This window comes from Pseudophryne corroboree, chromosome 11, assembly GCF_028390025.1.
Source record: "Pseudophryne corroboree isolate aPseCor3 chromosome 11, aPseCor3.hap2, whole genome shotgun sequence".
Taxonomy (NCBI): domain Eukaryota; kingdom Metazoa; phylum Chordata; class Amphibia; order Anura; family Myobatrachidae; genus Pseudophryne; species Pseudophryne corroboree.
In genome coordinates this window covers 70,036,617-70,051,326 of record NC_086454.1, presented here as the reverse complement: position 1 = coordinate 70,051,326, position 14,710 = coordinate 70,036,617, and the positions used below count along the sequence as shown (strand labels likewise).

Below are 14,710 nucleotides of genomic sequence, written 5' to 3'. Positions count from 1 at the left end.
TGGTGTGATAAAAAGGTATCAAGCAAATGCACTACTGTTATTTGAACTCAGGATCTCCTGTTTACTAGACAGGTGCTTTAACCAACTAAGCCACAGTGCCACTTGCACTGCCTTATGTATAATGACAAATTATATGTCTAAAGTATAATATTTTTTATTATTTTTATATATTTTTTTGAAACAAGTATTTTATTAATTCTTTAAACAGTTGGAAACTTACAGTAAGTTATGTAATGCTTTTCTCTCCTTTATTTTGTATATACAGGCCCTACATTCATACAATGTCTTGTCCAAGTAACTTGTTAATATGCTTTATTGTAATAGATATTATGGCGTTGTTATTAATGTAGTCATCCCTGGGAAATTAAAGTCAGTCTTTTGTTGGTACTCATACAGTTAAAAAGTAGTCGTGAAATGAAAAAATTAGATCTCAATGATAGAATTAATGTTAACATTTTATCTGGAAGCTTGCTCAATAAATGGAAAGATTGATTTCTGGAATTTCTTTCCTAACACAATATTGTTTATGTTAAGTAATACATAATCCATTATTTTCTATTGCTCTCCAAACTCTGATGACTAAATTGTCTATCCATTTATCTTGAGAAACTCACATTGTTACTGACTTTTGTTTAAACATTTCCTCTGACTGGACACCATATTGTTTCTGGAGATTGCTCAGACATGAATATTGCCAATTTCTGGAATTCTTTTCTAGTTACCTTGGCATCAATTTACTTCTACAAAAAAACTGATATTAAAAAAGGGGAATATTGCATTTTTTGTGTTTTCTGATTTGGACTGTATCTAGAAATGTGGTACATTTTACTGAACATGTGAGAAAGGGTAAAGGCTGCTGAAGCATTCACGTGTCTTTTTGTGATGAATTAACAACAAACTATGTTCTGAGATGATGAAAATAAATGAAAGGCACTGCTGAGATTTGAACTCAGGATCTCCTGTTTACGAGACAGGCGCTTTAACCAACTAAGCCACAGCACCACATGATGCTCAAAAGCTTCACAAAGAAAAATGATATATCTAAGATATGCTATTTGGTAACAATTTTTGTCATTCTTATAACTATTGCTTCATCAATTTTTCAAACCGGTGGAAATTTAGAGTATAAATAGAAAGTTGTGTTCTCTCTTTTTATTCATGATTTACAGGACCTACATTCTTAAAATATCTTGTCAAAGTAATTTTCTAATATATTTTTTTAGCACTTTTATTGATTTCTCTGTAAGTAATGCTACATGGGAATAAATGTCAATTAATTTTTGATATTCAGAAAACAAAAACATGTAGTAAAATTAAGAACTCTGTTTTAAAAAGTCAGAATTATGGTGAACATTCCTTATTTATGCTTTTTCAAGAGAATTTTAGCTTTTCATCAAGAAGTATTTTCCTAACACAATTTTAAGGATGTTATGGAAATAAATATGGGTTAAATGTCAATGATTCTCTAGCTATGATGACTAAACTGACTCTCAAATTACTGTACCTTGGGAAACTTACTTTTTTACAGACATTTTAACACTTCCTGTGTTATTCTCTTTTGACTGTACTCCAAATTAATTTTGCAGTTACCCAATATGATGAAGGCTATTTTGTAAAAATTCATATATTTACCTTAACATAGGCATATTTCTACAAATTAACTTATATTGAAATAGGGTGAAGTTTTGTTGTTTGTCATCTTCTGACATGGATGGCATCTTTAAACTTTTTTACATTGGTGACCAAATGTGCCAAAGTGAAAGCAGATAAAGGTTTTACACATCTTATTTTGTTATGCATCAACAAAAAACGACATACTGGTGTGATAAAAAGGTATCAAGCAAAGGCGCTGCTGTGATTTGAACTCAGGATCTCCTGTTTACTAGACAGGCGCTTTAACCAACTAAGCCACAGTGCCACTTGCACTGCCTTATGTATAATGACAAATTATATGTCTAAAGTATAATATTTTTTATTATTTTTATATATTTTTTTGCAACAAGTATTTTATTAATTCTTTAAACAGTTGGAAACTTACAGTAAGTTATGTAATGCTTTTCTCTCCTTTATTTTGTATATACAGGCCCTACATTCATACAATGTCTTGTCCAAGTCACTTGTTAATATGCTTTATTGTAATAGATATTATGGCGTTGTTATTAATGTAGTCATCCCTGGGAAATTAAAGTCAGTCTTTTGTTGGTACTCATACAGTTAAAAAGTAGTCGTGAAATGAAAAAATGAGATCTCAATGATATAATTAATGTTAACATTTTATCTGGAAGCTTGCTCAATAAATGGAAAGATTGATTTCTGGAATTTCTTTCCTAACACAATATTGTTTATGTTAAGTAATACATAATCCATTATTTTCTATTGCTCTCCAAACTCTGATGACTAAATTGTCTATCCATTTATCTTGAGAAACTCACATTGTTACTGACTTTTGTTTAAACATTTCCTCTGACTTGACACCATATTGTTTCTGGAGATTGCTCAGACATGAATATTGCCAATTTCTGGAATTCTTTTCTAGTTACCTTGGCATCAATTTACTTCTACAAAAAACTGATATTAAAAAAGGGGAATATTGCATTTTTTGTGTTTTCTGATTTGGACTGTATCTAGAAATGTGGTACATTTTACTGAACATGTGAGAAAGGGTAAAGGCTGCTGAAGCATTCACGTGTCTTTTTGTGATGAATTAACAACAAACTATGTTCTGAGATGATGAAAATAAATGAAAGGCACTGCTGAGATTTGAACTAAGGATCTCCTGTTTACGAGACAGGCGCTTTAACCAACTAAGCCACAGCACCACATGATGCTCAAAAGCTTCACAAAGAAAAATGATATATCTAAGATATGCTATTTGGTAACAATTTTTGACATTCTTATAACTATTGCTTCATCAATTTTTCAAACCGGTGGAAATTTAGAGTATAAATAGAAAGTTGTGTTCTCTCTTTTTATTCATGATTTACAGGACCTACATTCTTAAAATATCTTGTCAAAGTAATTTTCTAATATATTTTTTTAGCACTTTGATTGATTTCTCTGTAAGTAATGCTACATGGGAATAAATGTCAATTAATTTTTGATATTCAGAAAACAAAAACATGTAGTAAAATTAAGAACTCTGTTTTAAAAAGTCAGAATTATGGTGAACATTCCTTATTTATGCTTTTTCAAGAGAATTTTAGCTTTTCATCAAGAAGTATTTTCCTAACACAATTTTAAGGATGTTATGGAAATAAATATGGGTTAAATGTCAATGATTCTCTAGCTATGATGACTAAACTGACTCTCAAATTACTGTACCTTGGGAAACTTACTTTTTTACAGACATTTTAACAATTCCTGTGTTATTCTCTTTTAACTGTACTCCAAATTAATTTTGCAGTTACCCAATATGATGAAGGCTATTTTGTAAAAATTCATATATTTACCTTAACATAGGCATATTTCTACAAATTAACTTATATTGAAATAGGGTGAAGTTTTGTTGTTTGTCATCTTCTGACATGGATGGCATCTTTAAACTTTTTTACATTGGTGACCAAATGTGCCAAAGTGAAAGCAGATAAAGGTTTTACACATCTTATTTTGTTATGCATCAACAAAAAACGACATACTGGTGTGATAAAAAGGTATGTGGCAAAACTTGGTTTACCCTGCACCAGACTGGTTATAATTAAATGACTAAATCTCAAACAACCAACTAAACAGAAAAAATATATCAAGCCCAAGTGGGCAACTATTCTGACGTTGGAGGTGCTCCCAGGAATAGTGTACCAGATACAGAATGATTTGGTGGGTGTGGAAGAGCCCACATCTTACCAAATAGAAGAAATTCCTATATTTGGAGCACTCTTTTGATGATTAATGATGTGAAAAAAATGAAAACTGTCTATAATTAAAACTTAGCTTTTATTTATCCAATACTCAACTAAAATAAAATAACAGGGGTATATTAGACGTATCAATTACTTATTCCCCTTTTAAACAGTGGTAAAAATATGAATAATTCAAAAAAGAGCAAATATCATCATCTTAAAATTATTTGTATATTTTGCTCAACAATGGATGATAAGAAAAATGATAGTAATCTATCAAACTTATCCAATGAACAGCAGTAATCACAGAAATTAATGACAAAAAATGATAGTAATCTATCAAAAATATCCTGTGAGCAGCAGAGATGATATTGGTGATATAATTAATTACACCTTGCAGAAAAATACTGCTGTGTATGTGAGATCAGCTTCTCCCCATATTTCACAGAGTAAATCTGTGTTTTAACATCTCTTCCATGTTAAAGAGAAAATAATATCCATGTCTGTTAGAGAATACATAGTTACAATTAGGTTTTACTGCAACATTCTGTCTCCAAAATGATTCATTTGTATCTTGAATGAAAAACTGACACATTAGTGTTGTTTGTCAGGTATGTAACAAATGCAAATAAAGAAAAAACAAGATTATGCTGGCATGGATAGTAGAAAATTAGATAGTGACACTCTAGTCTGCTAGTCCCATCTGCTGTCTAACCTCATCCATGAGCGGAGGAAAGATGAGAGTAGGACCGTCGACTGTGTCACAGAAAAAAGATAGAACTGGCACACTGGCTAGAGACCCCAACGTGGTGTTAGGTGGGCCCTGATGCTTATGAGCCTTGCAGGGTCCTAAATGCGCCACTTGGGTCTGAGCCAGAGTCCGAAAATGAAATAAAAAGGCCCACAGTAATAGACTAAATCACAATTGTGTTAATAACACTGCATCATTTAACAACATTTATTGTGCAATGAGATTGCACAAAACAGACCTGCTCCTAATAAAAAACATTGCTGTTGCTAGATAACAATTGATATTATCTTAATAGGCACAAGTTAAAACAAAATCACAGGTGTTTATATCCCCAATAATTGCGCCTTGTTTATTGCCATGTTTTTATATGCGTTGGTACTTGTTATTTTATCAAAATTGCCTGCAGGTAGCTGGTCAAGTGTGAGACTGTAACTCTGAGGGCAAAGGATAGTCGGCACTCCAGTTCACTGATCCCATCTGCTGTCTGACCTCATCATTGGAGCGGAGGACAGATGAGAGTGGGATCGTGGGTTGTGCCGTGGAAAGAAAGACAGCGGACGGCAGCCTGAGAAGCCGTATGTGGTGTTAGGCGGACCCTGTTGCCACTTGCCTTGCAGGGTCCGGATGCGCCACCGGAGACCGGGTGTCTGTCCGTGAAAGTGAAAGTTGACAGGAAGAGAGAGAGTGTGTGGGGAGTGTCGGGTGAGTGAGTCTGACCCGTAGGTTATTGTACATTACCACTCGCGATCTCCCCGAACTCGATGGATCATTGCCGCTCAACCGTTCTGAATGACTGCTGTTGGTCACGGCTCCTCCTGCAGTGAGGAGTCCGTGCGTGAGGCCGTTAGTTGGACGTACGTTTCACCACCTGGGCTTGCTCACCTGGCAGCCTATGGTGGTGTTCAGATGGTGCATTTAAAAAGGGGATCATCAACCAATCCCTTTCCTGAGTTCTTAATTGCCTAATTATGGCATAGGTTTGTTCAGCGCTTCCATCCACCTGGCTGTGCTTATTCTATTGAAGCTCCATAAGTGATAGTTAATATACGTAGACCACTAATTATGGCATAATTTTTGTTAAACAATTCTATCCACCAGGCAGTGCTTATTCTATTAAACCTCCATAAATAAAAGTTAATGTATGTGGATCACAATGGAATCAATTAAAGTAATGTTCAAAGCGTATGGTGTGTTAGATCAAAAATATCGAATAACGGTTTAATTAATAAACAGAATTTTTTTATGGAGGATAATGGTTAATCAAATCACAGTTATATAAGCTGAAAATCCAACAGAAAAATAAGATTAAAGACAATGTGCGTTTTCTAAACATACATTTAACATAATTAGAATCGACAATATGTTTCAGGAGATTTAAGCTATGACATTCTTAATGCAGAAATTAATTGATTAGTAAGAGGAAATATCTCCTGTGATAATACTAATAATAATAGTGATATCAAAATAATAGTAATAATCATAATAAGGATAATAGGAAATAATAATAAAAAATAATGAAAATAGATATAAACATGACCGACCTGTTAATCAAAATATGTCAGTGACAGAGGTTGGTGACCCAGATAAAAGTGACTGTAATTTACTAATTAATAGACGGTTATGATAGATAATAAATAAATAAAACTCTATTTAGAGGAACAAATCTTGTTCTGGAGATGGAAATATTGTGCATTATCCTCGCCGAATATTCATCTTTGATAATATAACCTTAAAGTTTAGGCTTTCCCGCCAAAGTCCGTATAGAGTAAAATTATGCACTGATGAATACGAAGTTGAAATTTGGGGAAATACGGAGGAGAGAAAAATGCAAAATACATAAAAATAATAATGATAATAATAAAAAATAATAAATAAGAATAAAAATGAATATAAATTTGAAAATAATAGTAATAATAATGATAAATGTAAATGGGTATAAAATAGGTATAGATATGACAATAAATATTACTGTAAAATAAAAATAAATATAAAGAATGTAAAAATAAGAATAAATATAAATATAAAATTAGAAATTAAAAATGAAACATGAAAATTAAGGATTAGAGATTCTAAAGATAAATATAAATATTTTTTTTATAAAAGGGGGGTGGGGGGGGGGCGGGGGTTTGGGAGGGGGGGGGGAAGGATGGGTATGGAGGGACCAGGGGAAAAAAAGCGGGGAGGGGGGGGGGGGGGGGGAGGAAAAGGGAGGGGGGGGAGGGGGGAAAAAGAGGGGGGAAAAGGGGGAGGGAAGTGAAAACAAAAGGGGGAGGAGAAAAGGGGGGTGTGATTGAGGGAAGGGAAAATTGGAAGGGGAGGGGGAAGGGATGACAGAATGGGGAAAAAAAGGGTTAAATAATGGGAAATGGGTGACTACAGTGCAGGGGAGGCTTGTTTGATTGTTGTGTATCATTAGTGTTGGTGCTCTGTATTGTGAATGTTATGAAACCTGATTGTGTAAAAATTGACTGCAGGTGATTGATTTAGGTTCTATGTGTAGGTCTGCTCGAAAATTCATCGAGCAGATGTAATTGTGACCTGAAGGTTGTGGTATCAGAGATGAAAAATATGTGAATAAAGTGACAAAATTGAAAAAAGTGACATTAAACACAAAATTAAAAGTGCACATGTGAGAAAACACAAAACAAATGTTTGTGGGTGATAAAGATGTTACCTTGATAGGTAATGTCAAAAAGTGTACCTAGTTGTTGTTCAAAACGGTCTAAAGAGTGTGTATATTCAAATAATAAGAATACTAGTGAGTACAGAATGTGTAAGAATTATAGAAATAAAAATAATGATAATGATAGAACTGGTGAAAAGTGGGGAGGAAAGGGAAAGGACGGTGAGTCAAGGAGGACACCAAAGGGGGAGTAGGTTAAAAAATTGGGGTAATAGTTGTATATTGTTGAAATATACTGGTGATTTAATTTGCTATTGCAATTATTATGTTGATACTTCTAATGAAAAGTGGCCTGATACACAGCATGTAATGAAAATAGGTCTTGCAGGCCGGGGTAGCACGAATTTGTTGGAGCCTAAGGAAAGGTTGAGTTAAGAAAGGGGAAAGAGAGAAAGAGAGAGAGAGAGAGCGCATACATTGGCGCCATCGAGATCTAAATGGCGTGTCTCAATATCACATGTAAATAATCATCATAGGAACACCGTATAGTTTATGTGTTCGTTGAGACCTGATGGAGCTAAACTTCCCAATAGATAGGTCCACTGGCTCTCCTTTTTGAGTAGTTCCTGCATTACATCGCCCCCTCTGATTCCAAGTTTGACCTTTTCCAGGCCAAAAGCTTGCATTCGATGGGTGTTGTCATTATGGTGGAGATGAAAATGTCTGGCCACCGTGGTTATTTGTCGGAAGTTCTGCATATCCCTATCCACGTTTCGGATTGTTCCTGCATGTTCCAAAATCCGTTGTTTAAACATCCGTGTGGTTATTCCCACATATCTTTTGCCACACAGGCACTGTAGGCAATACACCACATTGGTTGTTTTGCAGTTGAAGTAATCGGAGATCCTGTGTTGGTTACCAAATTTGTCTGTGATTTCTTGTGTTGGCTTCATATAGTCACAGGCCCTGCAGGTCCCACAAGGGTATGTGCCTCTTACTGAAGGAGAGACGGAAGGGAGTCGTTGGTAATGACTTTGTACCCAATAGTCCTTTAGGTTGGGTGACCTTCTCCAGCTCATCGAGACCTTGTCTCCCAGGCTAGTTGCTAGGTCTGAGTCAGACAACAGAACATGCCAGTGTTTTTGTATACCTTCTTTAAGTTGTCTCCACTCCTGACAGAAGTCTCCCACAAATCTCAGGTCATCTTGATCCTTCACTTTCTTTTCTTGGAAGATGAGGGAATTCCTAGTTGTTTTCAAAAGGGAGTTCCGTGCCTTTTTAATGGATCTATTGCTGTAGCCTCGTTCCTTGAGACGGGCCGCTACCTCCTCACTTTTGTGTCGGTAGGTTGCCTCATCCGAACAGTTCCTCTTTAATCTTAGGAACTCCCCTTTGGGGATGTTCGCTATAGTGGGAGGGAAATGTGAGCTGGAATTATGGAGAATGCTATTTGTAGCTGTCTCCTTACGATGTAGCTCTGTAGCTAACATGTTTCCTCCATCCCTATAGATTTTTAGATCAAGAAAGGAGATTTCCTGACTGCTATGATTCATCGTTAGTCTCAAATTGAGGTTGTTCTTATTAAGATCTGTTAGGAAATCAAACAGTTCACTTTCAGAACCATCCCAGATGACGAGAACGTCATCTATATAACGCAGCCAGGTGATAATATGCTGTGTATGTTGATCATTGATGTCAGAAAAAACATGTTCTCTTTCCCACCACCCCAGGAAGAGGTTGGCATATGTGGGCGCACATGCCACCCCCATAGCCGTCCCTCTAACCTGAAGGTAGTAGTGGTCATTGAAGACAAAATAATTTCTGTGCAGTACAAATTTTAATAATTTCAGCAAAAAGAGTTGAAAATCACCCATTCCTTCCATGCGTAGGAAATATTCAACTGCTTTTAACCCAAGATCATGGGATATGCACGTATAAAGAGACTCGACGTCCATACTGACTAAGATGTGTCTGGACTCTAGGTGGACATCATTTAGTCTTCTCAGGACATCTGGTGTGTCTTTAACATATGAGGCTAGCTGTGTTACATGTGTTCTGAGATGGGTGTCCAGAAAAATACTGGCCTTTTCCGAGAGTCCACCTATTCCGGACACTATAGGGCGTCCTGGCGGTTCCTGTAGATCCTTATGAACTTTTGGGAGTAGATAAAATGTTGGGATTTTTGGATTGGTCATATATAGAAAATCACGTTCTTCCTTAAGGATCGTACCATTTGTGAAAGCCCGGTTTATCATGTTGTTATACAACTCCATATAGTTTTGGGTAGGGTTGAGTATAAGTTTTTGATAGCATGTTGTATCATTTAGCTGTCTTGAAGCTTCCCTCATGTACATAACTTTGGGCCACAAAACGGTGTTGCCCCCTTTATCCGAGGGTTTGATTATGACATCATCCCATTCCTTTATCTCTGCTACGGCCGATCTTTCCTTCTGGTTCAGGTTACCTGTCCGTCTGTTATGTCCAGATTTCTTGTAAATATTGTCAAATTCTCTGGACACCAAATTTAGGAAAACCGTGGTTTCTGGACTAATAGATTCCTGAGGAATAAATGTTGATCTTTTTTTGCAAATTTTTCTGGTAGTAATAGAGTTATCCAGGGATTGTGATTCATTCCTGGATAGTTCCTCAAGGGACTCCAGAGCTTCCTCTTCTTGAGAGGACCATGATGGAATATTGTCCCCTTCTTCTGGGCTTATTCCCTGACCTGAGGAGTGTGGAAGAGAAAGATTATCATCTGATTTCATCGAGAAGAACTTCTTTAAAAGAAGTTTTCTTCCAAAAAGGCGTAGGTTTTTCTCCCACAAAAACCTATTAAAAGGCTTAGAGGGTGAAAAAGATAGGCCCTTCCTGAATATATTGATATGATCTTCTGTAAGGATACGTTCAGAGAGGTTGATAATATTGAGTGTGTCACTATCGCTCATTTTTTCTTGTACGTTCGAATTGGATATCTCCCCGGTGGGGGTGATTCCCATCTCTGTCTGTTTTTGGTTTTTCTTGCGGCCACGTCTCGTCTTCCTCTTGTGGCTTGTCCCCGACGTGTCCTGCCGTCCTCTAAAAAAGAGAGTCTTTGATCCAATTCTCCTTTGTGGCTAGCAGTGCTTGAAGATGTGTGATCACCTGTATCCTCACTGCCTGAGGAGTCAATTTCAGATGATATATAAGAGTCCTCTCTATGCCTTCTAGGTTGTTGATCTGATATCTTATGCCATCTGAACACTTTATTGTTGACAAAATCTCTTGTGTCTCGTGCAAACTTTGTTCTCTTTCTCTCTATGATAGTATCTTCGTATTGTTCCAGTTCCTTTTTCTGGTCCTCAAAGCACTTCTGAAAATTCTTGTTTTGTTCCCAGGTTTCTAATTTCTTGCCCAGGATGTTAATCTCTTTTTGGCATTCTTCAAGGGCCAAATGGTCGTGCTTAATGAGGATCCCGATCAGTTCTGATGAACATTTCAGGAGAGCTTTTTCCCACTCCTGTTTTAAGTTCTCCGTTGCTAACTCAAAAGCCGGGAAGGTTTTTGGGCGTAGACCCCTTGGGACGATTTTGTGTTTGATATAATTCTCCAAACTCGTTAGGTCCCAGTTGGTTCGGATTTGTTTCTGTAACAGTCTTTTTAGTTTTTGAAAGTCCCCTTCCCAGTTTGGTTCTGGTTCAGAAATGCTGACAGAGCTGGAAAAAATACTGTCCAAATCATCTATTTTACGTTTCGATGTTAGTTCCGAGAGAAGTTTGAACTGAGACATATCTATCTGGTGAAATGGTCAAGATTAGAGAAACAGACAGCTAAGGAACGTTTTTCATAGAATGGTCTGTCCGATCTGAGAAGAATTGTTATGTCTGTGCTAGGGTGGAGAGCTGAGTAAAGAACTCAGAAAACAGTATGTGGCAAAACTTGGTTTACCCTGCACCAGACTGGTTATAATTAAATGACTAAATCTCAAACAACCAACTAAACAGAAAAAATATATCAAGCCCAAGTGGGCAACTATTCTGACGTTGGAGGTGCTCCCAGGAATAGTGTACCAGATACAGAATGATTTGGTGGGTGTGGAAGAGCCCACATCTTACCAAATAGAAGAAATTCCTATATTTGGAGCACTCTTTTGATGATTAATGATGTGAAAAAAATGAAAACTGTCTATAATTAAAACTTAGCTTTTATTTATCCAATACTCAACTAAAATAAAATAACAGGGGTATATTAGACGTATCAATTACTTATTCCCCTTTTAAACAGTGGTAAAAATATGAATAATTCAAAAAAGAGCAAATATCATCATCTTAAAATTATTTGTATATTTTGCTCAACAATGGATGATAAGAAAAATGATAGTAATCTATCAAACTTATCCAATGAACAGCAGTAATCACAGAAATTAATGACAAAAAATGATAGTAATCTATCAAAAATATCCTGTGAGCAGCAGAGATGATATTGGTGATATAATTAATTACACCTTGCAGAAAAATACTGCTGTGTATGTGAGATCAGCTTCTCCCCATATTTCACAGAGTAAATCTGTGTTTTAACATCTCTTCCATGTTAAAGAGAAAATAATATCCATGTCTGTTAGAGAATACATAGTTACAATTAGGTTTTACTGCAACATTCTGTCTCCAAAATGATTCATTTGTATCTTGAATGAAAAACTGACACATTAGTGTTGTTTGTCAGGTATGTAACAAATGCAAATAAAGAAAAAACAAGATTATGCTGGCATGGATAGTAGAAAATTAGATAGTGACACTCTAGTCTGCTAGTCCCATCTGCTGTCTAACCTCATCCATGAGCGGAGGAAAGATGAGAGTAGGACCGTCGACTGTGTCACAGAAAAAAGATAGAACTGGCACACTGGCTAGAGACCCCAACGTGGTGTTAGGTGGGCCCTGATGCTTATGAGCCTTGCAGGGTCCTAAATGCGCCACTTGGGTCTGAGCCAGAGTCCGAAAATGAAATAAAAAGGCCCACAGTAATAGACTAAATCACAATTGTGTTAATAACACTGCATCATTTAACAACATTTATTGTGCAATGAGATTGCACAAAACAGACCTGCTCCTAATAAAAAACATTGCTGTTGCTAGATAACAATTGATATTATCTTAATAGGCACAAGTTAAAACAAAATCACAGGTGTTTATATCCCCAATAATTGCGCCTTGTTTATTGCCATGTTTTTATATGCGTTGGTACTTGTTATTTTATCAAAATTGCCTGCAGGTAGCTGGTCAAGTGTGAGACTGTAACTCTGAGGGCAAAGGATAGTCGGCACTCCAGTTCACTGATCCCATCTGCTGTCTGACCTCATCATTGGAGCGGAGGACAGATGAGAGTGGGATCGTGGGTTGTGCCGTGGAAAGAAAGACAGCGGACGGCAGCCTGAGAAGCCGTATGTGGTGTTAGGCGGACCCTGTTGCCACTTGCCTTGCAGGGTCCGGATGCGCCACCGGAGACCGGGTGTCTGTCCGTGAAAGTGAAAGTTGACAGGAAGAGAGAGAGTGTGTGGGGAGTGTCGGGTGAGTGAGTCTGACCCGTAGGTTATTGTACATTACCACTCGCGATCTCCCCGAACTCGATGGATCATTGCCGCTCAACCGTTCTGAATGACTGCTGTTGGTCACGGCTCCTCCTGCAGTGAGGAGTCCGTGCGTGAGGCCGTTAGTTGGACGTACGTTTCACCACCTGGGCTTGCTCACCTGGCAGCCTATGGTGGTGTTCAGATGGTGCATTTAAAAAGGGGATCATCAACCAATCCCTTTCCTGAGTTCTTAATTGCCTAATTATGGCATAGGTTTGTTCAGCGCTTCCATCCACCTGGCTGTGCTTATTCTATTGAAGCTCCATAAGTGATAGTTAATATACGTAGACCACTAATTATGGCATAATTTTTGTTAAACAATTCTATCCACCAGGCAGTGCTTATTCTATTAAACCTCCATAAATAAAAGTTAATGTATGTGGATCACAATGGAATCAATTAAAGTAATGTTCAAAGCGTATGGTGTGTTAGATCAAAAATATCGAATAACGGTTTAATTAATAAACAGAATTTTTTTATGGAGGATAATGGTTAATCAAATCACAGTTATATAAGCTGAAAATCCAACAGAAAAATAAGATTAAAGACAATGTGCGTTTTCTAAACATACATTTAACATAATTAGAATCGACAATATGTTTCAGGAGATTTAAGCTATGACATTCTTAATGCAGAAATTAATTGATTAGTAAGAGGAAATATCTCCTGTGATAATACTAATAATAATAGTGATATCAAAATAATAGTAATAATCATAATAAGGATAATAGGAAATAATAATAAAAAATAATGAAAATAGATATAAACATGACCGACCTGTTAATCAAAATATGTCAGTGACAGAGGTTGGTGACCCAGATAAAAGTGACTGTAATTTACTAATTAATAGACGGTTATGATAGATAATAAATAAATAAAACTCTATTTAGAGGAACAAATCTTGTTCTGGAGATGGAAATATTGTGCATTATCCTCGCCGAATATTCATCTTTGATAATATAACCTTAAAGTTTAGGCTTTCCCGCCAAAGTCCGTATAGAGTAAAATTATGCACTGATGAATACGAAGTTGAAATTTGGGGAAATACGGAGGAGAGAAAAATGCAAAATAAATAAAAATAATAATGATAATAATAAAAAATAATAAATAAGAATAAAAATGAATATAAATTTGAAAATAATAGTAATAATAATGATAAATGTAAATGGGTATAAAATAGGTATAGATATGACAATAAATATTACTGTAAAATAAAAATAAATATAAAGAATGTAAAAATAAGAATAAATATAAATATAAAATTAGAAATTAAAAATGAAACATGAAAATTAAGGATTAGAGATTATAAAGATAAATATAAAAATTTTTTTTATAAAAGGGGGGTGGGGGGGGGGCGGGGGTTTGGGAGGGGGGGGGGAAAGGATGGGTATGGAGGGACCAGGGGAAAAAAAGCGGGGGAGGGGGGGGGGGGAGGAAAAGGGAGGGGGGGGGGGAGGGGGGAAAAAGAGGGGGGAAAAGGGGGAGGGAAGTGAAAACAAAAGGGGGAGGAGAAAAGGGGGGTGTGATTGAGGGAAGGGAAAATTGGAAGGGGAGGGGGAAGGGATGACAGAATGGGGAAAAAAAGGGTTAAATAATGGGAAATGGGTGACTACAGTGCAGGGGAGGCTTGTTTGATTGTTGTGTATCATTAGTGTTGGTGCTCTGTATTGTGAATGTTATGAAACCTGATTGTGTAAAAATTGACTGCAGGTGATTGATTTAGGTTCTATGTGTAGGTCTGCTCGAAAATTCATCGAGCAGATGTAATTGTGACCTGAAGGTTGTGGTATCAGAGATGAAAAATATGTGAATAAAGTGACAAAATTGAAAAAAGTGACATTAAACACAAAATTAAAAGTGCACATGTGAGAAAACACAAAACAAATGTTTGTGGGTGA

At 36.4% G+C, this 14,710-nt stretch overlaps 3 non-coding genes across 3 annotated transcripts; all 3 read right to left on the bottom strand.

The window, feature by feature from the left end:
- Positions 1–928: 928 nt before the first annotated feature.
- TRNAT-CGU (transfer RNA threonine (anticodon CGU)) lies at positions 929–1,002 on the bottom strand. Its single transcript has one exon. It is a non-coding gene; the product is annotated as a tRNA-Thr (tRNA).
- An 842-nt stretch (positions 1,003–1,844) lies between these two features.
- On the bottom strand, positions 1,845–1,918 carry TRNAT-AGU (transfer RNA threonine (anticodon AGU)). The gene has a single exon. It is a non-coding gene; the product is annotated as a tRNA-Thr (tRNA).
- Positions 1,919–2,745: 827 nt separating this feature from the next.
- TRNAT-CGU (transfer RNA threonine (anticodon CGU)) lies at positions 2,746–2,819 on the bottom strand. Its single transcript has one exon. It is a non-coding gene; the product is annotated as a tRNA-Thr (tRNA).
- Positions 2,820–14,710: the final 11,891 nt, after the last annotated feature.